The 27,902-nt window shown below is 39.4% G+C and overlaps 1 protein-coding gene across 2 annotated transcripts in view; it reads right to left on the reverse strand.

Annotated features, from left to right (window-relative positions):
- Window positions 1-1,782: 1,782 nt before the first annotated feature.
- Window positions 1,783-27,902, reverse strand: part of LOC137239902 (breast cancer anti-estrogen resistance protein 3 homolog) — a 233,114-nt gene continuing 206,994 nt past the window's right edge. For both annotated transcript variants that reach the window (XM_067765701.1, XM_067765699.1), the window contains one exon: window positions 1,783-2,597. The gene's annotated coding sequence lies outside the window, so the exon portion shown is untranslated. The remainder of the gene's footprint in view (window positions 2,598-27,902) is intronic.

The raw sequence follows: 27,902 nt of genomic DNA on the forward strand, positions 1-27,902 counted from the left end.
CAGCGCCTCCAATGTTGTGTTCATCCAGTCTGGCCTTTCCACCTCCACAGGGCGTGCTTTGTACGCTGGCTTACACAGAAGCGATGCTGTTTCCTGAATCGGAGCATGTGAAACCGTTTCTGTGAATGTGGGTTTTGTGTTTGCGTATGTAGCTCGCTTCGTTTCCACGTCCCGTATGCCATTTATAAAACTCTGGATTTTTATCCTCTCGGTATATTCCACGGCTGCGTCCGCATTTGCGAAATAAGCCAATCTTTCAACATCCGAGGCAAACTTTTGCAAAGTCTCATTCGCTCTTTGGTGACGGCTTTGCAACTCAATTTGGTATATCTGTTTTCTATGTTCGCTTCCGTATCGCCGTTCTACAGCAGCCATCAATGCGTCATAACTGTTCCGTTCGTACTCTGGAATAGTCTGTAAAATTTCGGCAGCTGGTCCTTTCAATGCTAAGAAGAGTGCAGCAACTTTAACTTCAGTATTCCAGTTGTTCACTGTTGCGGTCTTCTCAAATTGTAGCTTAAAGACCTGGAAAGGAACAGAACCGTCAAAGGATGGTGTTTTTACCTTTGCATTACTCGTTGAAACTGCTGGGCGATTTAGTTGCAACTGCTCGATACGTCCTCTCAAAGCATCCACCTCGGCCTCAATTTTTTCTTCAAACTGTAAAGATTTTGTATCTTGCGCCTCCAACTTCAAGGAAGTACGTCCTTCTTGCTATTCCAGTTGAGCAGAGATCTGCGATGATATCTGTGCTAAAATTTGCGCAGACATTTCGGATATTCGTGCCTCCTGTGCTTCAATCTTAGCTGTTATTTCAGATGACATTTCTGCAGTACGTGTCTCCTGTGATTCCATCTTGGATGCCATATATGTCTTCTGTTCTTCCATCTTGGATGTTATACGGTTCTCCTGGGATTCTAGTTGAGATGCCATATATGTCTTCTGTTCTTCCAGTTGAGATGACATTGATGTTTCTCTCGATGTTTGTGCAGATATTGCAGTCAATATCATGTTCAAGTCTGTGCTCGTAACTGTATGCGATGTTTCATTTTTCTCTTAGTTTTTGTTGTCTTCTCGCCATCAAGAGGAAAGACATACTCTTCCACGTTAATTCCTTCTCCTTCCATTGCCTCTCGTAGTCGTGCTTGAAGTTCGATTTTAATACCGCTTGTATTCAATCCACGGCTCTCCAACTCCTTCTTCAGCTGCTGGATCTTCAATTCACTCCACTTTGCCATGTCCAAGTTGTATTCGAAGTCTTCGGAATTTATTCAACAATTCCTCTTCTGACACCAATTGTAACGAATTTACTGCAAATCCTCTTATTTGCAACCTTCTGCTAAGTTCGAATCACTAAACTGTTGAATAAATAACTCCACTATTCCATAATGTGTACCATAGGTACACGCAACTATGGCAGATGAAGATTCGCTCATTTTCTCCCTCAATTTTTACATAATAACCATAATTTCCTATGAAGAATGATGCGCCCTGTAGTTGCCACGTGTAACGTAAGCATAAGTTCTTTCAATCCATCAAAGGTTCCATATGATTTTAGATAGACAGATTTACCGATAATCCTCGATGAACGAAGTGTCACACGGGGTTTTTACACATGTGTGTTCTTCCTTTTTCTTCATGAACTTCCGGACCGTACACATCCTAGCTGGTAAAGTGAGTGCAATTAGTAAATTTTAATTAAAGTCGTTGTAGAATTATCTTCAAAAGTTTCTATATTAAACCAAATAAAAACGCTGACACAGAAACTGTACATTCTCCAATTAAATTTTATTTTGCTTATTATTTTCTGTCTCGACCCGTCACCGTTCAAAATGAAAACTTTATTTATTTCCGCATCATAACCGAAAATTTATTTCAGCTGAAGTAAATTGATACCGCTAGCATATATACATATGTATACATAAATAGTTGCAGTAACTAATGTAACACCTACCATGCCTACTATGATATGCAATCTGCTTTCTCACTTTATTGCATGTAGATGATTGATTTCTGTTTCTTTTGCTTGTCACTGCAACATCCACATACATATACATATATATGTACGCATGCTGCAGATTATATAATGTTATATAATAGCAAGACGCATTTCATCATCTGTTCTAAGAAATATAAAACTTACATTAGGGAAGGTCGGTTTTATTGAGTAAGAAAATATAAGTTTATGTTACAGTGACTTCAACACACCTCCTCAAAATAAACTAGAAATCTATCTAAATAAAATTCAATATAGATTCATGTATCTAATTACAAAAATATAGTTTCAGCAAAAACTTATCTACATCTCTTTTCGGTGGCAGGTCGAGTATTCTGGGAAATGGTACAATTGTGGTCCAACATTTGTTGCATGGATTGGGAAAACCCAGTAAACCCAATCAGACCAACATAATTTAAATTTAATATAATGATATATAATTAAAATAAGAATGAAAAATACAATGAATTAAGTCTGAGTGCCATGTCAAAATGAAGTTTCATCAAAAATAATGTTTAAATCATCAGCCCAAGTTGATCTCTCAAATCGGCAAATTGTGGTCCAGGCAATGGTTTTGTTAAGATATCAGCCAGCTGTTTACCTGTAGGAATATACTCAAGAATAATTAGTTTTCTTTCAATTCGTTCTCTAGAAAAGTGGTATTTAATATCAATATGTTTAGTTCTTTTATGACAAGTAGGATTATTAGCAATGCTTATACATCCTAGATTATCTTCAAATATTTTTATGGGTTCCTGTAGTTCTAATTTAATACTATTTGCTAGTGACTTTAACCACATAGCCTCTCTCGTGGCCTCAAATAATGCCATATATTCAGCTTCAGTCGATGAAGCTGCAACTGAATTTTGCTTTTTAGTATTCCAACAAATAATACTTGAATCGAACATTTTTGAACAAATAACCTGTAGTACTTTTTCTATCGTTTTCATTTCCTGCCCAATCGGAATCAACATAGCCAGTCAAAACATTTTCGAAGTCTACAGTTTTTGTAAAAGTTAACTTTAAGTTAATTGTCCCTTTTAGGTACCTCAAAACCCTTTTAAGACATTGCCATAGTTCTTTATTATTTTTATTTGTATATCTACTTAAAATTCCAACTGAGGTACTTAAATCAGGTCGAGTGCATAGCATTATATACATTAGACATCCAATTACATTTCGACATGGTGCATTATACATTTCGTCTGAATTTAGCCCCTCATAGTTCAATCTACTTGGAAGTGGAGTACTAACTGGATTACAGCCATCCATACTGAATTTTTCTAGGACTTTTTTAATATAAGCCGACTGGCTAAGTTCCATTTTATTATCTTCTCTGCTAATTTTTATGCCAATAAAATACTTGATTTCAGCTAAATCAGTCATTCTGAATTTACTCATTAAATAGTCTTTAAATCTGGACATTGTTTCTAAATTATAAGTTGATATAACCAAATCATCAACATATAGCAATAAATATATATTTTTCTTCATTTCACCTTTATCCGAAAGATAAATGCAGTGATCTACTTCTGAACTAACAAATCCAATTTCTTTCAATGTATTCTCAAACATTTCATACCAGCATCTAGCCGCCTGTTTAAGACCATAAATAGATTTATTCAATTTACATACCTTATCATTTTCACAAGGTAGCCCTTGAGGAATTTTCATATATATTTCCTCTTTTAGTTTGCCATTCAAAAATGCAGTTTTCACATCCATATGATGAACTCGTAGATCGAATTGATTTGATATAGACAAAATAAACCGAAAACTAGAAATTCTTGCTACAGGCGCAAAAGTTTCATCATAGTCAATTAAATACTTTTGTGTGAAACCACGCGCCACAAGCCTAGCTTTGTATTTACCAGGATCACCAAGTTCATCATTCTTGATTGTGAAAACCCATCTACAATCAATGATATTTTTATTTTTCGGATTCTCAACAAGTGTCCATGTTTCATTTAATATATGAGAATCTAACTCTTCTTTAATTGCTTACTCCCATTGTAATCTGTTATCCCTTTCTTTTATTTCATCGTAACTTTTAGGTATATCAGAAAAGGAGCTTTGTGAGTATAACAAGCAATTATCCAAGAATCTATAATATCTCGGTGGCTTATCTCTTAGCCTCTCACTTCGCCTTACATTGCCATCTTATTCCATACTCTCATTCTGGAAATAAGGCTCATCATCTTCCTTACTCTCATTCAGGAAGTTTGCAGCGCTATCATTTTGAAAATCACCCTGTTCCTCTTCCTTACTTTCATTCTGGAAGTCTTAACCTTCCCTACTTTCATTCGGGACACTAATTTGCATTCTGTGGTTCATTTCGCTGGTCCATACTGTCATTCTGGATAGTCCAATCACTTTCAGGGCGTTCAATTTCCAAAATCTCAGTGTTAATCATGTTAACCTCATCTACAATTACATCTCTTGCTACAACAAATTTATTTTCCTCTAAATTCCATAGTTTAAAACCATTTGTTTCATAGCCAACAAGTATACATTTAATGGATTTTTCATCAAACTTCCTTTTTCTTGTTTTGTTATGCATGTATACTGTTGAACCAAAAACTTTCAAATATTTTAAATTTGGTTTTCGACTATGCCACATTTCAAAAGGAGTTTTCTTTTTGTCATATAGAGCATTACTTGGCGTTCTATTTATTAGATAAGAAGCTGTTAACACAGCTTCTCTCCAAAAACATTTGTCTAATTTTGTTCCATTAATCATAGCCCTAGCCTTTTCATTTATGGTCCTAATCATACGCTCAGACACCCCATTCAATTGTGGTGTATGCGGAACTGTTAAATGGTAACTTATACCCTTTTCAACACAATATTCTCTCATTTCATTTGATAAGTACTCTCTACCGTTATCTATATACAAATTTACCACTTTTAAATTAAAGTGATTTTCACTTTTTGCAACAAAATCTTTGAAATGAGAAAACACATCGGACTTATGAGAAATTAAATACGTTACACAGTAATGTGTATATTATAAATAAAAATAAATGTAAGGCGCGATAACCTCCGAAGAGATCTAAGGCCGAGCTTCTCTTCCAATTTGCGTCGTGCTCCTCTTGATTTTTCCCTACAAATTGGCCGGACGGGACCTACATGTTTTATGCCGACTCCGAACGGCATCTGCAAGGCAGATGAGTTTTCACTGAGAGCTTTTCATGGCAGAAATACAATCGGAGCGCTTGCCAGACACTGCCGAGGGGCGACCCCGCTTAGAAAAATTTTCTTCTAATTGAAAAATCTTATTTCTAAAATTTTGATGTTGCTTTGCCCGGGAGTTGAACCCAGGGCATACGGTGTGATAGGCGGAGCACGCTAACATCATACCACGGTGTGTATATTGGTCAACAAAAATTACATAATAATTTTTACCATCAATTGTAGGAGGCGTGATAGGACCACAAACATCCGAATGTATTATAAACAAAGGTCTTCAAATATATTCCTTATCTTTGAATTTTGAAAATGGCTATCTGGCTTGTTTCCCTTTTTTGCAAGATTCACATACTTCAGTATCAATTTTAACGTTATCTAATAATTGTGTATCTTCACACATATTATTTCGCTTTAGTTCTAATAACTTCCCTTTACTAATGTGACCTAATCGTTCATGCCACAATTGGTATGTAGTCTTACTAACTTTATTTGTTACTAGAAGACCCGGCAGACGTTCTCCTGCCCTAAATTTGGCCAATCTGGATACATTTTAATAAGCTTTTTCCGTCTGACCACATTTTGGCCTATATCCCGAGACCATAGTCACCCAGGGGTATGAAAATTACCCTCTAATAAAGCACTCATCAACAGCTTACATTTGATATCCACATTTTATAAACACATTTTAGGGGTACCCGGGTCCTCGTTTTCGCCTATATCTCGAGGAAATATGCTGTTTTGAGTATTTTCCCGGCAAGTATTCGAATTTTTCTCACCTTTTAAACCTTCCCTAGACCTCCACGAATAATTCAAGACCAAGGTAAGATAAATCCGTTCAGCCGTTCTCGAGTTTTAGCGAGACTAACGAACAGCAATTCATTTTTATATATATAGATATATATGCCCTATAACAAATTTCAAACTCAATAACAGGAATATTTACAGTACACATACCTTTATACAATACTTCACCCTCTCTTTGGATTTCCACACCTCCTGCCGAAAATACGATCTCCATCCCGGCATTCGTCATCTTATTAACTGATAGTAAGTTTTGTGGAATATTTTCGCAGTATAAAACGTTTTGAAGGGTGATCTTTGGCTGCCAGTCATTTTTCATTTGCACTGTGCCTATCGCTGTCGCATAGATATATGCATCGCTTTTAGCATTTGCTATCTTGATTGGCTCTTCTAACTCAGTACAGTTAAGCAGCAAATTTTTATCATTGACCATGTGGTCAGATGAACCAGAGTCCAAAATAAAAGATATACGTTTTGAATTTTTATTTTTGTAATTTGTTACACTTTTTAGCATGAACGCGAAACCGGTATCAGATTGGACTGCAGCTGTTTGCACTTGCTTAGTTTTATCTTTATTTTGACTATTTTGTTGTCTTTTAAAAATAAAACAGTCCCTTATTATATGCCCCATTTTCTTGCAATGATGACACTTTATATTAACTTTTTTATTTGATTTATATTTAAAATTATTTTTAAATTTATTATGGTTCATATTTGTCTTATATTCACTTTGTTCGGAATTTCCAACAGCTTGCAGAACGTTTAAACTAGTATCTTTATTTGCTAGTTTTAATTTTATTTCGTGATCTAGTAACCGATTTTTCACAAATGCCAAAGTTAGATTTTTTTCTGATAAAGTCTCAACTGGGGTTATAATACCATCATATGAAGAGGGAAGGGTTAGTAATAAATGCGAAACTTTATCCATCTTATCAATTTTTGCACCCGAGCCGATTAACTCCGTAACTAAATCATCGAATACGTTAAAATGGTTCATTAAATTTGAGTTTGACTTTAATTTTAATGATAATAGTTGTTTTCGAACCGACAATTGCGAAGCTACACTTTTCCGTTCATATATTTTGTCCAAATTTGTAAAAATTTCTTTTGCAGTACATTCCGTACTAGCAAAGCTTAAAAACGAGTCACATAAAATTGAATTATTATGCTTTTTGCGATTCTTTCGGCTTTTGTCCATTGTTCACTTTCCTTTTCCGGTTTTTCGTCATCAATTACGAAAAGCGCATCATTTTCTGCTAACAAAGCTCTAATGCGAAATTTCCAAATAGAAAACTTTTCCCCATCAAAGGGATTTATGTTTTTCTTAAATTTATCCATATTTTAACGAATCACAATTTCGCAACAGAATTCAGGAATTCACAACACACAGTATGCACTTTTATTTTATTTATTTCTTTTAGTAAATTCACTTTTTATTTTCTTAAACCAGACACCAGATATAGTCACAATTTGTGTCTGGGCCCATAACCTGTAGAATTATCTTCAAAAGTTTCTATATTAAACCAAATAAAAACGCTGACACAGAAACTGTACATTCTCCAATTAAATTTTATTTTGCTTATTATTTTCTGTCTCGACCAGGGATGCACCTTAACGTTAAGCTAATCGTTTATCAAAAAATTTCCACCGTTTCCGTTGAAACACTTCGAAATATTATCGATAAAGAAATTATCAAGATAAATTGTATCTCGTTTTTAACCGAAACGAAAAGCTTTCGTTAACGTTAAAAACGTTAACAAAAACATGATACTTTATGTTTGAATTGTGCTGGCAATGCTATAGCCATGGTGAAGCCGTAAGGTGGCAACAACGAGCGCACATACACACACAAACTCTATGTAATTTGTTTGTGTAATTCGTTGGTGGTAATGTCAAAAATACTCTGAGAAATGTTTGTACTGTCAAAATTCATGAGAAAAGTTGCAATCAGCTTGGCTAATGCTTTCACCTTTAATGACTCCGCCATCAATCAGCTTTGCCAGCATAGTTTGAAATTAATAATCAACATAAACGATTTGATTTCGTTTTGATATGGCAGAAAACGAAACGAAATCATTTCGTTAATTTGACGAGCTTAACGTTAATAAACGAAACGAAATGACTTCGTTTCGTTTATTAACGTTGATTATCGTAACGAAATGATATCGTTTCGTTGGTTAAGCATGCCTGGTCTCGACCCGTCACCGTTCAAAATGAAAACTTTATTTATTTGCGCATCATAACCGAAAAATTATTTCAGCTGAAGTAAATTGATGCCGCTAGCATATATACATATGTATACATAAATAGTTGCAGTAACTAATGTAACACCTACCATGCCTACTATGATATGCAATCTGCTTTCTCACTTTATTGCATGTAGATGATTGATTTCTGTTTCTTTTGCTTGTCACTGCAACATCCACATACATATACATATATATGTACGCATGCTGCAGATTATATAATGTTATATAATAGCAAGACGTATTTCATCATCTGTTCTAAGAAATATAAAACTTACATTAGGGAAGGTCGGTTTTATTGAGTAAGAAAATATAAGTTTATGTTACAGTGACTTCAACAGTCGTGGGTGATTTGAATCACTACCAAGAATTAAGAGAATTTACACGGATTACGAGCCAACCTGGTATGCTAACGTAAAAATTGTGCTAAACGGCGGTAAGCAGAATCCTCCTAGAGTCCAAATCAAGCAACCAGAAGAAACGTTCAAGCGAGTATCAAGGAAACACACGACAAAGTCCACCTAATTATTATTCCTAAACTCAACTCACGGTCAAGTGTATCCAATCAATTCACCCAGGCCGCGAGGCGGCACTACTTGTGCTAAGTTTTCCACGTATATACCTAGCTATATCCCAACTTGTACCAGTTATTGGGAAAGCGGTTTTCCTTAATGCCCATCGAATCTTATACTCAGGGGTCTACCGAATTACTAGCGAATACGTTTGAAAAAAAAAAGAACAAATCCAAAGAATGAATTTCTCAATATTTCTCCATTAGATATAAACAGTAACTTTAATATTTGCATTTAAGATTACCCTATCGGTAAATTTCAAATTTTGACATCATCTTAAATCGTGAATTATTAAATTATTATTCTGAAGAACATATGTTCCTACATATTTAGTTGTACATGATGGCATGTTCATTACGAAACAACTTACATACATATATAGGTACACTAAACCTGTGCTACGTGATCTGCTAAAGCTGACCTAATTCCACCCAAAATGAACTAGTTTCACAATTCCTCCCGCTATCTCAAGTTCAGTCAAAGAAAAACATTTTGCGGTGATACACTTTTAATTCCTTTTCAAAGCGACCATCGCTTTTCATATATATACGAACGGGCAAAAGAAAAAAAAAAATAATAATAAAGGGTGACCGAAATATGCTTAATTTATTTTAATCTTTGATCAGCTTTAACCTCTAAACCTAAAAACTTCAACATACGGAGCAAGGAAGGCCTTCTTCGCTTCGCGGGACCGCTTGGAAACACCAGGAACCCAACCAGAGGATCATGTAAGTGCATTTCTTTTATGTATATGCTATACCAAACTACGTAAACCTGGGTATACCTACATACCCAGATGAGTTCGTCACAGGTCCACATACATGGTTCGTTCTAATGACCATCAGCGTTTGTATACATCTATATATATAAAAATGAATTGCGGTTCGTTAGTCTCGCTAAAACTCGAGAACGGCTGAACGGATTTATCTTATCTTGGTCTTGAATTATTCGTGGAGGTCTAGGGAAGGTTTAAAAGGTGAGAAAAATTCGAATACTTGCCGGGAAAATACTCAAAACAGCATATTTCCTCGAGATATAGGCCAAAACGTGGACTTGGGTACCCCTAGAGTGTGTTTATAGAATATGGATATCAAATAAAAGCTGTTGATGAGTGCTTTAGTAGAGGGTAATTTTCATACCCCTGGGTGACTAGGGTCTCGAGATATAGGCCAAAACGTGGACCCGGGTACCCCTAGGGTGTGTTTATAGAATATGGATATCAAATAAAAGCTGTTGATGAGTGCTTTAGTTGAGGGTAATTTTCATACCCCTGGGTGACTAGGGTCTCGAGATATAGGCCAAAACGTGGACCCGGGTACCAATAGGGTGTGTTTATAGAATATGGATATCAAATAAAAGCTGTTGGTGAGTGCTTTAGTAGAGGGTAATTTTCATACCCCTGGGTGACTAGGGTCCCGAGATATAGGCCAAAACGTGGACCCGGGTACCCCTAGAATATGCATATCAAATGAAAGCTCTTGATGAGTGCTTTAGTAGAGGGTAATTTTCATACCCCTGGATGACTCGGGTCTCGAGATATAGGCCAAAACGTGGACCTGGGTACCCCTAGAATGTGTGTATAGAATATGGCTATCAGATGAAAGCTGTTGACGAGTGCTTTAGTAGGGGGTAATTTTCATACCCCTGGGTGACTAGGGTCTCGAGCTATAGGCCAAAAAGTGGACCCGGGTACCCCTAGAATCTGTTTATAGAATATTGATATCAGATTAAAGCTGTTGATGAGTGCTTTAGTAGAGGGTAATTCTCATACCCCTGGGTAACTAGGGTCTCGAGATATAGGCCAAAACGTGGACCCCGGTACCCCTAGAATGGGTTTATAGAATGTGGATATCAAATGAAAGCTGTTGATGAGTGCTTTATTAGAGGGTAATTTTCATATCCCTGGGTGACTAGGGTCTCGAGATATAGGCCAAAAAGTGGACCCGGGTACCCCTAAAATCTGTTTATAGAATATTGATATCAGATTAAAGCTGTTGATGAGTGCTTTACTAGAGGATAATTTTCATACCCTTGGGTGACTAGGGTCTCGAGCTATATGCCAAAAATTGGACCCGGGTACACCTAGAATGTGTTTATAGAATATTGATATCGAATGAAAGCTGTTGATGAGAGCTTTAGTAGAGGGTAATTTTCATACCCCTGGGTGACTAGGGTCTCGAGATATAGGCGAAAACGAGGACCCGGGTACCCCTAAAATGTGTTTATAAAATGTGGATATCAAATGTAAGCTGTTGATGAGTGCTTTATTAGAGGGTAATTTTCATACCCCTGGGTGACTATGGTCTCGGGATATAGGCCAAAATGTGGTCAGACGGAAAAAGCTTATTAAAATGTTTGCAGATTGGCCAAATTTAGGGCAGGACAACGTCTGCCGGGTCTTCTAGTATGTACATATATATATGAGTGTACGATTTCGAATCCGCCTTATTTACGTGGAATTCGCGCATAGTTTGTCTGTACCCATGTATGTGGATGGGTAACAATCTCCTTGGTGCTCTTACTACATACTTAGTGAATTGATAAGTTGGTGTTCCCATAGCCTTAGCTTGATGTTTTCTTTTTGTTTGTGCGTCAGTATACCCTTGCAGAGAGCCCGAACGGCTATTTTTGGTTTGGTCAGATTTGTACATTTAAAGAGAGCGACAAGGTCGCTGGCCAAATAACGTATACATAGGGTTGAGGGAGGTTAGTTTTAGCAGAAGATCAATACCCACCAGAAAACAATGTAACACATGTCCAAGAATATGAGATAAGTTTAGATAAAGAATTATTAGGATTAAATAAGTATACAATGAACTACCAACAACCTATGAGCTAAATAGTCTTTCTCTAAGCAAAAACTATGGTTATACACATATACAATTTTTTTTGTTGAATGAATAAATGATATTTGTAAATATGCCTGAGTAAATATATATCTGATGGTCTGATTTCGCGGCCAAAGGAGGGTCATTTTGGGGCCATTTTAACACCTACATAGCCATATTGGGGAATGGGTAAGGAGCAGCCGCTCATGGTGTATACGTGCTGCAAGGTGTAGGGAGTTCCAGACCAAAGCAGTGATGCTCAAGCTTTTGACGGTATTCCATTATTGTGTGCAAGCATATTATTCTTGTTCGGCCCTTACGTTGCTAGAGGATGGCTTGGTCAGGCAATAGGGTTTCCGTTGGACCTCCCTCAGGCTGAAGCTCCGTTAAATAATCTAGGGCACACTCCCTGTTGCCGGCAGGCTAAGCAAGCCCCTCTAAAGGAAGAGACGAAAGGGGCACGTAACAAAAAATGGCGCCCGAGCAGGGACCCGAATGTTAGTGGCTTACTTCGTAGTATTCCGAATTCATGGTGGTCCCCTCGTAGTTCCACTTGGAACTAAATTTTGTCCGTCCGATTTTATAAATACTTAATTATCCAGTAACACTAGGGTAAAATTCGATTGATTGGAATCGCATAGCTTACAACTAAATGTTTTTGGTTTTGACTTATTCAATTGACAGTTAATTTGGTATGGCTGTTTTGATGATGAGTGTAGGCCAGTGCTGATTCTGGAAGTGCTGAATCCTCAAGGCTGTATGTCCACGGATCTGCCCGATGAAGCTACTGCACAAATTCAAAAAAAAAGTAAAATAACCATACTAGTTAGACTTGCAAATTTCATTGGGGTTGAATGGAAAGCTATTTGGAATTTTGATTTATAACGAGGCTAGATGTCCGAGAACCAACTTATAGTTTTACCTATTCTGCCTTTCCGTGTAATCTTAGCAGGTTAATTTCTCTCGCCTCCTACTTCGAGAGTATTCTGATAATTTACTTAAGCTAATCATATTTTCTTTCCTGTCAGATGCCTGGAGTCATTACTAGGATGAGCTCTGGAATTCCCTCACCAGTCTGACAGTCCCACGGCCCGAAACTCAGACCAACTTTTTGATGCAATTTCCTTATTGATAAATTTTAACTTGTTTCGGTTTTCACATAAAAGCTTAGTTACGGTTGCTGATAATGTCGACCGAAATAATCTAGACGAACTAATTACAATTACATTCACTCGACCTAATATAGCGAATTTTTCCTTCACGTGGGTATACATAGTTACTCATAAACCTGTCCACCTGCTGAGTTTTGAATTACCACCGTTAGACCATTTGGGTCGTACAGAGTTTTTTCAAAAGAGGAAAAGAAGAAAAACCCTTTAAGTCTTGATACAATACTTTTTATCGGTCTCACACATGGCGTATAATTTAGATTCTGGGCGGATAGCACCGGAGAATGCTCAGTGTACCATATGCCAGGATACCCTAGGAGACAGCGATGACATTCTAACCACACCTTGTCTTCACGATTTCCATAAAGCTTGCTTATTGAATTGGCTGAAAAAGAAGTCGATTTGTCCACAATGTAGAGCCAAGTGCAGTAGCAAGGACTTTAAACAGAATACGGGAGCAGTCAATCGACCCAAGAACTTAGAGCTGCCCCGTGATGAACAATTACAGATTCGTGGAGGCGTAAACACTCCTGCACCTGATGCAAATACCAGGGACGAAGAATGCCGTGTCAGAAATATAGTGGCGGTTGTAATCAGTGCCAGGCAAGCTACACTTGTAGATGACCTCGAAAATAGAGTCGCACAAATGATTGAGCAAACACTCGAGAGTTCGCTTGCCGCCGCGCTAGCTAGAATAAACCTGAATCGTGAAAATCCTCCCATACCGTCAACCATACCAGCAGTTCCACCAGTTAGTAACAGTAGTCCAGTAGGCAACCCCGTACAGGTGGATCCACCCAACAACTTCTCGGAATTTTGGCCCCGTGATGTACCTAACCTACCCAACCACTCCCATCCAACCTTTCACCGTGCGATCGACCAGTTGCGCTTTAGCGACATGTCCAGCGTTCCCAACTCCGGCAGGATCGCTCACCTCATTTCTAGCTGGGGTATTACGTTTGATGCATCGACACGCTTATCCGTCGATAGCTTTATATACCGAATAGAATGCCAAGTCATTGACACCCTCGGTGGAAACTTCAACTTACTATGTGAACATGTACATAGCTTGTTCACCCATGATGCAAAGGATTGGTATTGGAGATATCGACGGTCCGTGGAGCGCGTCACATGGATCTCTCTATGCCAAGCCCTCCGAATTAACTTCCAGCAGCATAAAAGTGATTTTGAGTTAAAAGAACAGATACGGGGTAGAAAGCAAGGCATAACGGAAAATTTTGATGAATTTAGAAACGCTGTCCTGAAGTTAGCAGAACCTTTACAAGTGTCATTGTCTGAGGCTGAATTAGTGGAAATTCTGCAACATGACCTACGCCCCCGAATTCTACAACAGCTTTTGTACGTGCCCATAAATTCCCTTGCCGAACTGCGCAGGCTCTATTTGAAAGGAGAAAGTCTCTTAAGCGAACTTAACAAACCCACCACCCAACCAGCATCAGGAAATGCGCGACCAAGTCCTCGCCGATATGCCAACGAAATTCAATGCGATGATGACTCACAAGAAGCCCTAGGGTGTGAAGTAGGCGAGGTGTCGAAACGGCCAATTGACACTTCAAAGTTAGTTTGCTGGAATTGTCGAGGCGAGGGTCATAGGTACATGGACTGTTTAGAAAACCGAACAGTATTTTGTTATGGATGTGGAAAGCCAAATGTTTATAGGCCTAAATGCGGAACGTGTTCGGGAAACTTGAAAGCCGGCGAGGCATCGAAGTCGAACCCTCGCCGAGCCCTAAACTAATACAACCACATATGCGACCGTCAAAGAATTCGAAGGACACTGTAATAGGCAATCCGTTTGTACGCGAGATCGTTCCATATGAGGTACGCCTCCAAAACTATAAAATAATACGAGATCGGATTTTCTCTCCAGAACATTCGACCTCTCAAAATACTAGTCGGGCGTCGGCCCGTATTAAAGAGTTCTGGCGAAACGTACGTCTTACACGAAAGTCTCTCAAACACTTAGTATGCACTGTAACAAAAAGGTCTTCGGATCTAAGGCCATATGCCAAAATTATGATTGATAATGTAGAATATTTGGGACTGCTAGACAGTGGAGCCCAAGTATCTTGTATAGGGTCTTCATTTGCTGATGAGATTCGCAAGTCAAAGAACTTGCGAGAACACAAAACAGCCGTTTGCACCGCAGACGGTAAAACGCAAGTGGTTTTCGGAGTTATAGACCTGGAAGTAAGATTTGAAGATAAACTTAAGTCTATAACGTTTTTTGTAATAGCCAGCATGGCACAAAAAGTCATCTTGGGAGTAGATTTCTGGAGTAAGTTTCGAATTGCGCCGCATATCATATCCGAACTTTCCATTGATGTGAAGTCGGATGAAAATACCCTTTTCTTGACTGATGAGCAAAAGCTAAAACTGGAAACTGTTAAAAGACGATTTCCCAACAGCGAAAAAGAAGGTTTAGGAAAAACGTCCCTCATAGAATATGTAATAGAGTTACAGCCCAACGTCCGTCCGATCAAACAAAGATATTTTCCCATTTCACCTGCGGTAGAAAAACTGGTTCACGCAGAAATTGATGAAATGCTAAAATTAGGTGTAATCGAAGAGTCTCCTAACAGTCCTTGGTCCAGTCCGGTCGTTCTTGTGAAAAAACCAAATAAAGTGCGTCTGTGCCTAGATTCCCGAAAAGTAAATGCAGTAACTATTAAGGACGCTTATCCCCCTCCTCACATTGATGGTATTTTGAGCAGAATACCAAAGGCCGAATATATAAGCTCACTAGACTTGCGTCGAGCCTTTTGGCAAATTCCCCTTTCGGAAAACTCTCGCGATTACACCTGTTTCACTGTCCCTAATCGTCCGCTATATCGTTATTGTGTAATGCCTTTCGGCTTATGCAACGCCCCTCAAGCCCTCTGTCGCTTGATGGATCGCGTCATCCCACCTCAACTGAAAAATCAAGTCTTCATCTATTTAGACGATCTACTTATACTATCCGAAGATTTCGATAAACACATGTCCGTCCTGTCCGAAGTGGCCCATCACTTAAGAAAAGTTGGTTTGACTATAAATGTAGAAAGGAGTAGGTTTTGCATCAGAGAGGTAACACACCTTGGGTACATTGTGGGAAATGGCACTCTACGTACTGACCCAGATAAAGTTGCGGCAGTGACCAACTACCCAGTGCCAACAACGGTTAAACAAGTTCGACGCTTTCTTGGGATGGCCGGTTGGTACCGCCGATTCGTAGAGAACTTTGCGTCCCTTACTACCCCCTTGACAAATCTGTTGAAAAAAATAAACACTTTACTTGGAATGAGGAAGCATAAAAGTCCTTTGAAGCTTTAAAACAAGCGTTATGTTCCGCCCCTGTTCTGGCTAGCCCTAATTATACTAAGCCATTCATAATTCAATGTGATGCATCCAAACTAGGTGTCGGTGCGGTTTTGTTGCAGAAGACTGAGGAAGGTGTCGAAGTTCCCATCGCATATTTTTCCCACAAACTCAACAAAGCCCAAAGTAATTACAGCGTCACTTAGCTGGAATGCCTTGCTGCAATTCTCAGCCTGAAAAAGTTTAGAGCTTACGTTGAGGGGCAAGACTTTACGATTGTTACTGATCACGCAAACCTTCAGTGGCTGATGCGCCAAGGCGACCTTTCCACCCGGTTAGCCCGATGGTCACTAAAACTCCAAGGTTTTAGGTTTAACATAGAGCATCGGAGAGGCTCTTTGAATGTGGTACCGGATACTTTATCCCGCCAGAACTTAGAAGAAATAGCTGAGTTAGACTTTCGTCCGTTAGTCGATATCGATTCGCACTAGTTCCAATCTGAAGATAACCAGGAATTAGTAAATCACGTCAAAAATAACCAAAGTAGGCTACCCGATTTACAAATCCTTGATGGTCGTGTTTATAAAAGGACAGAACATCCCAATGGAAACCCGGAGCGGGAGATGTATGTGTGGAAGTTATGGATTCCAAAACCACTAGTCGCGCCCGTGATACAAAATGCTCATTGCCAGCCCAACAAGTGTCATGGAGGGATCGCGAAGACCTTAGAGCGCCTACGCATGAATTTCTATTGGCCCAGTATGACGGTTGATGTAAAAGGATTCTTTGGAAGGTGTGAGGTCTGCCGGACAACCAAACCGTCGAATACTATACTGCGAGCGCCTATGTCGACCCAATACGCCATCCAGCGCCCCTTCCAAAAACTATACGTAGACTTCTTAGGTCCTTATCCCCGTTCAAAACAAGGTCATATAGGAATATTTATCGTCTTAGATCATTACACCAAATTTCCCCTTCTCAAAGCTATAAAAAACTTTAATGCCAAAGGCATATGTGATTTTCTACGTGAACATGTTTTTGCCGTTTTCGGGACACCCGAGATTGTTTTGAGCGACAATGGCAAACAGTTTAAGTCACACCAGTTTAACAACTTACTTGCAGAAAGGGGAATTAAACACGTTTACACGGCCTTATACCACCCCCAAGCGAACGCGAGCGAGCGAGTAAATCGATCCATTATCGCAGGTATGCGAGCCTACCTAAAGAACGATCAAGCGCTATGGGATACCCATCTGCCAAGTATTGCAGAAGCCTTACATGCAGCGCTAATGTATATTGGTGCGACTGCTCTATACCCACCCTACCGTGGGTTATTAGATGGTAATAAAGCCCCTTTTCCACACACCAACCTGCAAGAATCAGACCACTTTAATCTTCGATTTACTCCATATTAACAATGTGTATTTATAAAAATTCAGTTCATATCTACATATATATATATGTATAAAAAATATATTCTTAGTATACTAATCAAAGATTAAAGATCCAATAACAAGTAAACATTAGTGTTACTGAATTTGCAAAAGAAAATATCTTACATGCTAATACAATGTAATTACGTATGTTAGCGAAATTCTTTTGGGGGTATCCTAACAGCTGATACTAACAATGCAGTTACCCACCGACGTGTGCCGTACGTACGGACGTTTGTCGTACGAAACACGTTTGACCGAACCCTCAAGCCCGTAGGAGTCAATGTGTGCGTCTGTGTCAGGGATGCACCTTAACGTTAAGCTAATCGTTTATCAAAAAATTTCCACCGTTTCCGTTGAAACACTTCGAAATATTATCGATAAAGAAATTATCAAGATAAATTGTATCTCGTTTTTAACCGAAACGAAAAGCTTTCGTTAACGTTAAAAACGTTAACAAAAACGTGATACTTTATGTTTGAATTGTGCTGGCAATGCTATAGCCATGGTGAAGCCGTAAGGTGGCAACAACGAGCGCACATACACACACAAACTCTATGTAATTTGTTTGTGTAATTCGTTGGTGGTAATGTCAAAAATACTCTGAGAAATGTTTGTACTGCCAAAATTCATGAGAAAAGTTGCAATCAGCTTGGCTAATGCTTTCACCTTTAATGACTCCGCCATCAATCAGCTTTGCCAGCATAGTTTGAAATTAATAATCAGCATAAACGATTTGATTTCGTTTTGATATGGCAGAAAACGAAACGAAATCATTTCGTTAATTTGACGATCTTAACGTTAATAAACGAAGCGAAATGACTTCGTTTCGTTTATTAACGTTGATTATCGTAACGAAATGATATCGTTTCGTTGGTTAAGCATGCCTGGTCTGTGTACATGTACATAACATATTTGTGTGTGTGTATTGTTTACAGCAAAGCACTGTTGCCATTGACCAGTTTGCATGCATGCTTATGCAAACATCAACTTTTGGAATTGCAATTTTTCATGGTGCAAATGGCAGAAACAAATACTGAATAACAATTTCTAGCTCATTTACTTGTAACCTCCAATTTTATATAATAATTTTAGGATATTTCATCAAAATTTTAAACAATCATTAGGCCTTTTTGTCTAATAACTGCAATTGGTCCAAACATAGCACACAAACGTTTACTAGGCAACTCTGTCTTGTGAGAGAGCGATCAGCTGACACGTTCTTACGGAAAAAATCAAAATTGTTTTGATTTCTACGTTCCGGGCTACGTACGTACGGGCGTTGCACGTCGGTGAGTTTTCGTTTACATTGCACACTCATAAGATAGGTCGTGTCAGCAGACACGTTTTTGGTACGTACGTTCGTGGGTAACTGCCGCATTACCTACTGACCTACTTTCTCATTATCGAGGTCATTGACCGATATTTACAATAAAATGCTTCAGTGCTTACATATATTAGTGAGAGTGAGCGCTTACTAAGTGGAGAGCATAGGACGTAACAAAAAAAAAAAGACAAAGAAAAGGAATCGAGAACCTACGTTAATTTATATGTGCGTATGTTTGTGCGCTTAGGTATGTCTTTTCTTTTTAAAGTCAAAATAAAGCACAATTGATTCATAAAAAAAAGATTCGATTGATTGAGAGGATATATGAAAAATATTGATATGTGATGTTATACATTCATATAAGGTTCCTTTTGTACTCTCTTTTGCTTTTTTGTAACTAATAATATCGAAGGTAACGTAGTCTAGGTCGACATAGATGACTTCATTCAAACTTTGAATGGGGTCCATTCAAGCTTTGAATGAACGAAGAAACAAAAAGACACGGCAGGTAGCGTAAAGTAAATTTTTCTGCAAACAGTTGCCGGTTCCAACGTAGTACGGTTGTTGTGTTGCTAGGCTGCTCGAGTAAGTATATTTATAACTACAATCATACATCCTTCTGAAAATTGAAAGATTGACGTCTCTTGGACTGTTACGGGTTTACATGACATCGAACTGTGCAATTCGCGCTTCCTTTTCTTTTCTTGTTTTTATTTCTTTTTTTTTTTTGATCAATTCTACTTATACCAAAACAATGCGCGGTCGAGTGAGTATACCTAAGCGATCGTAACTAGAAAGTTATTATGGAGGTAGGTCAAATTCCCAAAATCATCAAAATTTAAAGAGATAAAGATTACAGGTACATATTTATTACAAATAATCGGTTTGTGGCCTACGGAGCAATTCCGCAACTTGAAACCACCTAATTCGTCCACTATTTCGGATTCAATTCCATGTGGCTTAACCTGTTTTCTTCGCTTCTCTCAGCTTTCTTATCCCTCACCTTAACGATCTCCATTCCTTAAAAAAACTGTTTCTGTTCCCTCTTATTGGTTGCGCATTGGCTTAACTTTTATGAAGCTCGTAGTTGCTTGACTCCTGAAGGGTGATGGTAGTCCAGTTGAACGTTAAAGTTTCGGCGGCTAATTTACCCCCACAACAGCTTCAAGTAGTTCGTATTATTTGGGTCACATCGCAATCATATTGGGTTTGTTCACTCTAGAAGGTATTCCAATAGCTCTGGCTGATTGTAAATCTCTTTACCACTCAAGAATTCACTCAGTGGAAAAGTAAAAATGTTATTTTGTATCTTGTATATAGCTGTTTTTGTTTTGGTTTCTGCAAAATATATAAGTTGGCGGGCTCCGGTGTCTTTACTTAGTGTAAACGTGTTAGACTTTCCACGTAATTCTTAAGGATTGCTTACAAAAAAAAAAAAACGATTTAAAATAATAAACTTTTATGATAAAGGAACTTAGTTTGTTCCTGCCGATGTAAGTCTCCCTCCGGTGCGCTGCCAAAAAACCTGCTCCTTTCGTCTCTTCCTTTAGAGGGGCTTGCTTAGCCTGCCGGCAACAGGGGGTGTGCACTAAGTTATTTACCGGAGCTCCAGCCTGAGGGAGGTCCAACGGAAACCCTATTGCCTGACCAAGCCATCCTCTAGCAACGTAAGGGTCAAACAAGAATAATATGCTTGCACACACAAATGGAATACCGTCAAAAGCTTGAGCATCACTGCTTTGGTCTGGAACTCCCTACACCTTGCAGCACGTATACACCATGAGCGGCTGCTCCTTACCCGTTCCCCTCCATGGCTATGTAGGTGTTCAAATAGCCCCAAAATGACCCTCCTTTGGCTGCGTAAATTCTCTTATTTCTTGGTAGTGATTCAAATCACCCACGACATAATCTCCAACACTAAACTTGGGTACCGAACTCCTTAGGTTATATCGTTTGGCTGAACTTTCGAATGCTTTTCTAATATTGTCGCCAATGGACTTTCGTATAAGTGCTAGTTTGTCTGACCGGTCCAGAATGCTATCGTCAAGTGTTCCTAGTTTCCGCAATAATGCGTACTCATCACCATGCGACGGCATCTGTTGGCCAAAGACGGCATAGTATGGTGTGCAGCCGATGGATTGGTGAAAGGCACTTCGTAAGGCTTCTGCAACACTTGGCAGATGGGTATCCCATAGAATATCCATGACCTAAGAAGTCTACGTATAGTTTTTGGAAGGGGCGCTGGATGGCGTATTGGGTCGACATAGGCGCTCGCAGTATAGTATTCGACGGTTTGGTTGTCCGGCAGACCTCACACCTTCCAAAGAATCCCTTTACATCAACCGTAATACTGGGCCAATAGAAATTCATGCGTAGGCGCTCTAAGGTCTTCACGATCCCTCCATGACACTTGTTGGGCTGGCAATGAGCATTTTGTATCACGGGCGCGACTAGTGGTTTTGGAATCCATAACTTCCACACATACATCTCCCGCTCCGGGTTTCCATTGGGATGTTCTGTCCTTTTATAAACACGACCATCAAGGATTTGTAAATCGGGTAGCCTACTTTGGTTATTTTTGACGTGCTTTACTAATTCCTGTTACTCTTCCGATTGGAACTCGTGCGAATCGATATCGACTAACGGACGAAAGTCTAACTCAGCTATTTCTTCTAAGTTCTGGCGGGATAAAGTATCCGGTACCACATTCAAAGAGCCTTTCCGATGCTCTATGTTAAACCTCAAACCTTGGAGTTTTAGTGACCATCGGGCTAACCGGGTGGAAAGGTCGCCTTGGCGCATCAGCCACTGAAGACTTGCGTGATCAGTAACAATCGTAAAGTCTTGCCCCTCAACGTAAGCTCTAAACTTTTTCAGGTTGAGAATTGTAGCAAGGCATTCCAGCTCAGTGACGCTGTAATTACTTTGGGCTTTGTTGAGTTTGTGGGAAAAATATGCGATGGGAACTTCGACACCTTCCTCAGTCTTCTGCAACAAAACCGCACCGACACCTAGTTTGGATGCATCACATGGAATTATGAATGGCTTAGTATAATTAGGGCTAGCCAGAACAGGGGCGGAACATAACGCTTGTTTTAAAGCTTCAGAGGACTTTGTGCTTCCTCATTCCAAGTAAAGTGTTTATTTTTTTTCAACAGATTTGTCAAGGGGGTAGTAAGGGACGCAAAGTTCTCTACGAATCGGCGGTACCAACCGGCCATCCCAAGAAAGCGTCAAATTTGTTAACCGTTGTTGGCACTGGGTAGTTGGTCACTGCCGCAACTTTATCTGGGTCAGTCCGTAGAGTGCCATTTCCCACAATGTACCCAAGGTATGTTACCTCTCTGATGCAAAACCTACTCTTTTCTACATTTATAGTCAAACCAACTTTTCTTAAGTGATGGCCAACTTCGGACAGGACGGACATGTGTTTATCGAAATCTTCGGATAGTATATTTTTCAGTTGAGGTGGGATGGCGCGATCCATCAAGCGACAGAGGGCTTGAGGGGCGTTGCATAAGCCGAAAGGCATTACACAATAACGATATAGCGGACGATTAGGGACAGTGAAACAGGTGTAATCGCTAGAGTTTTCCGAAAGGGGAATTTGCCAAAAGGCTCGACGCAAGTCTAGTGAGCTTATATATTCGGCCTTTGGTATTCTGCTCAAAATACCATCAATGTGAGGAAGGGGATAAGCGTTCTTAATAGTTACTGCATTTACTTTTCGGGAATCTAGGCACAGACGCACTTTATTTGGTTGTTTCACTAGAACGACCGGACTGGACCAAGGACTGTTAGCAGACTCTTCGATTACACCTAATTTTAGCATTTCATCAATTTCTGCGTGAACCAGTTTTTCTACCGCAGGTGAAATGGGAAAGTATCTTTGTTTGATCGGATGGACGTTGGGCTGTAACTCTATTACATATTCTATGAGGGACGTTTTTCCTAAACCTTCTTTTTCGCTGTTGGGAAATCGTCTTTTAACAGTTTCCAGTTTTAGCTTTTGCTCATCAGTCAAGAAAAGGGTATTTTCATCCGTCTTCACATCAATGGAAAGTTCGGATATGATATGCGGCGCAATTCGAAACTTACTCCAGAAATCTACTCCCAAGATGACTTTTTGTGCCATGCTGGGTATTACAAAAAACGTTATAGACTTAAGTTTATCTTCAAATCTTACTTCCAGGTCTATAACTCCGGGTCAGCTCTAAGTTCTTGGGTCGATTGACTGCTCCCGTATTCTGTTTAAAGTCCTTGCTACTGCACTTGGCTCTACATTGTGGACAAATCGACTTCTTTTTCAGCCAATTCAATAAGCAAGCTTTATGGAAATCGTGAAGACAAGGTGTGGTTAGAATGTCATCGCTGTCTCCTAGGGTATCCTGGCATATGGTACACTGACCATTCTCCGGTGCTATCCGCCCAGAATCTAAATTATACGCCATGTGTGAGACCGATAAAAAGTATTGTATCAAGACTTAAAGGGTTTTTTTTTGTTTTCCTCTTTTAGAAAAACTCTGTACGACCCAAATGGTCTAACGGTGGTAATTCAAAACTCAGCAGGTGTACAGGTTTGTGAGTAACTATGTATACCCACGTGAAGGAAAAATTCGCTATATTAGGTCGATTGAATGTAATTGTAACCGTAACTAAGCTTTTATGTGAAAACCGAAACAAGTTAAAATTTATCAATAGGGAAATTGCATCAAAAAGTTGGTCTGAGTTTCGGGCCGTGAGACTGTCAGACCGGTGAGGGAATTCCAGAGCTCATCCTAGTAATGACTCTAGGCATCTGACAGAAAAGAAAATATGATTAGCTTAAGCAAATTATCAGAATACTCTCGAAGTAGGAGGCCAGAGAAATTAACCTGCTAAGATTACACGGAAAGGCAGAATAGGTAAAACTATCAGTTGGTTATCGGATATCTAGCCTCGTTATAAATCAAAATTCCAAATAGCTTTCCATTCAACCCCAATGAAATTTGCAAGTCTAACTAGTATGGTTATTTTACTTTTTTTTTGAATTTGTGCAGTAGCTTCATCGGTCAGATCCGTGGACATACAGCCTTGAGGATTCAGCACTTCCAGAATCAGCACTGGCCTACAGTCATCATCAAAACAACCATACCAAATTAACTGTCAATTGAATAAGTCAAAACCAAAAACATTTAGTTGTAAGCTATGCGATTCCAATCAATCGACTTTTACCCTAGTGTTACTTGATAATTAAGTATTTATAAAATCGGACGGACAAAATTTATTTCCAAGTAGAACTATGAGGGGACCACCATGAATTCGGAATACTACGAAGTAAGCCACTAACATTCGGGTCCCTGCTCGGGCGCCATTTCTTTGTTACCTGCCCCTTTCGTCTCTTCCTTTAGAGGGGCTTGCTTAGCCTGCCGGCAACAGGGGGTGTGCACTAGGTTATTTACCGGAAACCCTTCTGTAATTTCAACCTGTGTTGCCGGCAGAAGATCAATACCCACCAGAAAACAATGTAACACATGTCCAAGAATATGAGATAAGTTTAGATAAAGAATTATTAGGATTAAATAAGTATACAATGAACTACCAACAACCTATGAGCTAAATAGTCTTTCTCTAAGCAAAAACTATGGTTATACACATATACAATTGTTTTTGTTGAATGAATAAATGATATTTGTAAATATGCCTGAGTAAATATATATCTGATGGTCTGATTTCGCGGCCAAAGGAGGGTAATTTTGGGGCTATTTGAACACCTACATAGCCATGGTGGGGAACGGGTAAGGAGCAGCCGCTCATGGTGTATACGTGCTGCAAGGTGTAGGGAGTTCCAGACCAAAGCAGTGATGCTCAAGCTTTTGACGGTATTCCATTTGTGTGTGCAAGCATATTATTCTTGTTCGGCCCTTACGTTGCTAGAGGATGGCTTGGTCAGGCAATAGGGTTTCCGTTGGACCTCCCTCAGGCTGAAGCTCCGGTAAATAATCTAGTGCACACCCGCTGTTGCCGGCAGGCTAAGCAAGCCCCTCTAAAGGAAGAGACGAAAGGGGCACGTAACAAATGCAAAATGGCCTTTATTAAAGTTCTTCACAATACAACGTACTTCACAATAACACTACTATTGCTCGCCAGGTGGCTTCATAAATCAAACTGATTGTAGCGCCTCTACTGTTGCTGCCTTTTATACTCTTTGAGTTCCTCGTTGCATCTTCTAGGGGCTTCCAGAATTTACTTATTTACAGCTATAAAATTATAACTACAGATGCACGTGTATAGCTTCTCATATGCGCGTGTATTTGCGAGCGACGCTTCCACAATTATAATTGCATACTTTTGGGAGCATCTCAGATAAGATATCTGCATGTGTTTGTGCGTCTCTTCTCCGCTGCGTGTACGTACATATGTGTAGACATAATGATTTATCTATTGATGTGCATCCAAGTCACTGCTTAGCATCGCCTTAGAGATGATAGTATCCCTTAGTGTTGCTAATATTCGTCACAATATAATACCATGTGGTCATAAGGAATAACCGCCGAAGTCCAATGTTAAAGTACAAGAGTTTGGCTGTTATTCCTTGTGACCGTATGGCACTAAGGCCCGGTTTTCAGTAGTGGGTAAAACTTAGCTTAAACTAAGTTTGCTTAAACTCTAGTTAAATTTAAACTCCAGTTAAACTACTGAACAGTTTTTCAGTCACAGTTTAAGGCCGGCTTTGGGGTAGGCATTTGTACGGCAACACAGATTTTTTATTATCTAGATAATTTGTAGATACGACAACAGCTGGATTTTGTTTATCCAACACACATTTAAAAGATATTTCTCCAGCGAAATATATATTTAGTTCCGGAGGTGATATCCAACATCATTAGCTGTGTTTTTTGTACATCTATATACGTGTAGACTCAAACTTTATATGGACTGCTAAGCGTTAAACTTTACTGTTCTGAAATTGCTGCGCAGAAAATTCGTACTCTCTAAATTTCTCCTTTCAAACAGAGCCTGCGCAGTTCGGCAAGGGAATTTATGGGCACGTACAAGAGCTGTTGTCGAATTCGGGGGAGTAGGTTATGTTGCAGAATTTCCACTAATTCAGCCTCAGACAATGACACTTGTAAAGGTTCTGCTAACTTCAGGACAGCGTTTCTAAATTCATCAAAATTTTCCGTTATGCCTTGCTTTCTACCCCATATCTGTTCTTTTAACTCAAAATTTCTTTTATGCTGCTGGAAGTTAGTTCGGAGGGCTTGGCATAGAGAGATCCATGTGACGCGCTCCACGGACCGTCGATATCTCCAATACCAGTCCTTTGCATCATGGGTGAACAAGCTCTGTACATGTTCACATAGTAAGTTGAAGTTTCCACCGAGGTTGTCAATGACTTGGCATTCTATTCGGTCTATAAAGCTATCGACGGATAAGTGTGCCGATCCATCAAACATATTACCCCAGCTAGAAATGAGGTGAGCGATCCTGCCGGAGTTTGGGAACGCTGGACATGTCGCTAAAGCGCAACTGGTCGATCGCACGGTGAAAGGTTGGATGGGAGTGGTTGGGTAGGTTAGGTACATCACGGGGCCAAAATTCCGAGAAGTTGTTGGGTGGATCCACCTGTACGGGGTTGCCTACTGGACTACTGTTACTAACTGGTGGAACTGCCGGTATGGGAGGATTTTCACGATTCAGGTTTATTCTAGCTAGCGCGGCGGCAAGCGAACTCTCGAGTTTTTGCTCAATCATTTGTGCGACTCTATTTTCGAGGTCATCTACAAGTGTAGCTTGCCTGGCACTGATTACAGCCGCCACTATATTTCTAACACGGCATTCTTCGTCCCTGGTATTTGCATCAGGTGCAGGAGTGTTTACGCCTCCACGAATCTGTAATTGTTCATCACGGGGCAGCTCTAAGTTCTTGGGTCGATTGACTGCTCCCGTATTCTGTTTAAAGTCCTTGCTACTGCACTTGGCTCTACATTGTGGACAAATCGACTTCTTTTTCAGCCAATTCAATAAGCAAGCTTTATGGAAATCGTGAAGACAAGGTGTGGTTAGAATGTCATCGCTGTCTCCTAGGGTATCCTGGCTTATGGTACACTGACCATTCTCCGGTGCTATCCGCCCAGAATCTAAATTATACGCCATGTGTGAGACCGATAAAAGGTATTGTATCAAGACTTAAAGGGTTTTGTTTTTGTTTTCCTCTTTTAAAAAACTCTGTACGACCCAAATGGTCTAACGGTGGTAATTCAAAACTCAGCAGGTGTACAGGTTTGTGAGTAACTATGTATACCCACGTGAAGGAAAAATTCGCTATATTAGGTCGATTGAATGTAATTGTAACCGTAACTAAGCTTTTATGTGAAAACCGAAACAAGTTAAAATTTATCAATAGGGAAATTGCATCAAAAAGTTGGTCTGAGTTTCGGGCCGTGGGACTGTCAGACCGGTGAGGGAATTCCAGAGCTCATCCTAGTAATGACTCTAGGCATCTGACAGGAAAGAAAATATGATTAGCTTAAGCAAATTATCAGAATACTCTCGAAGTAGGAGGCCAAGGAAATTAACCTGCTAAGATTACACGGAAAGGCAGAATAGGTAAAACTATCAGTTGGTTAATGGACATCTAGCCTCGTTATAAATCAAAATTCCAAATAGCTTTCCATTCAACCCCAATGAAATTTGCAAATCTAACTAGTATGGTTATTTTACTTTTTTTTTTTGAATTTGTGCAGTAACTTCATCGGTCAGATCCGTGGACATACAGCCTTGAGGATTCAGCACTTCCAGAATCAGCACTGGCCTACAGTCATCATCAAAACAACCATACCAAATTAACTGTCAATTGAATAAGTCAAAACCAAAAACATTTAGTTGTAAGCTATGCGATTCCAATCAATCGACTTTTACCCTAGTGTTACTTGATAATTAAGTATTTATAAAATCGGACGGACAAAATTTAGTTCCAAGTAGAACTATGAGGGGACCACCATGAATTCGGAATACTACGAAGTAAGCCACTACAATTC

Source organism: Eurosta solidaginis, chromosome 2 (genome assembly GCF_040869045.1).
Source record: "Eurosta solidaginis isolate ZX-2024a chromosome 2, ASM4086904v1, whole genome shotgun sequence".
Classification (NCBI taxonomy): Eukaryota; Metazoa; Arthropoda; class Insecta; order Diptera; family Tephritidae; genus Eurosta; species Eurosta solidaginis.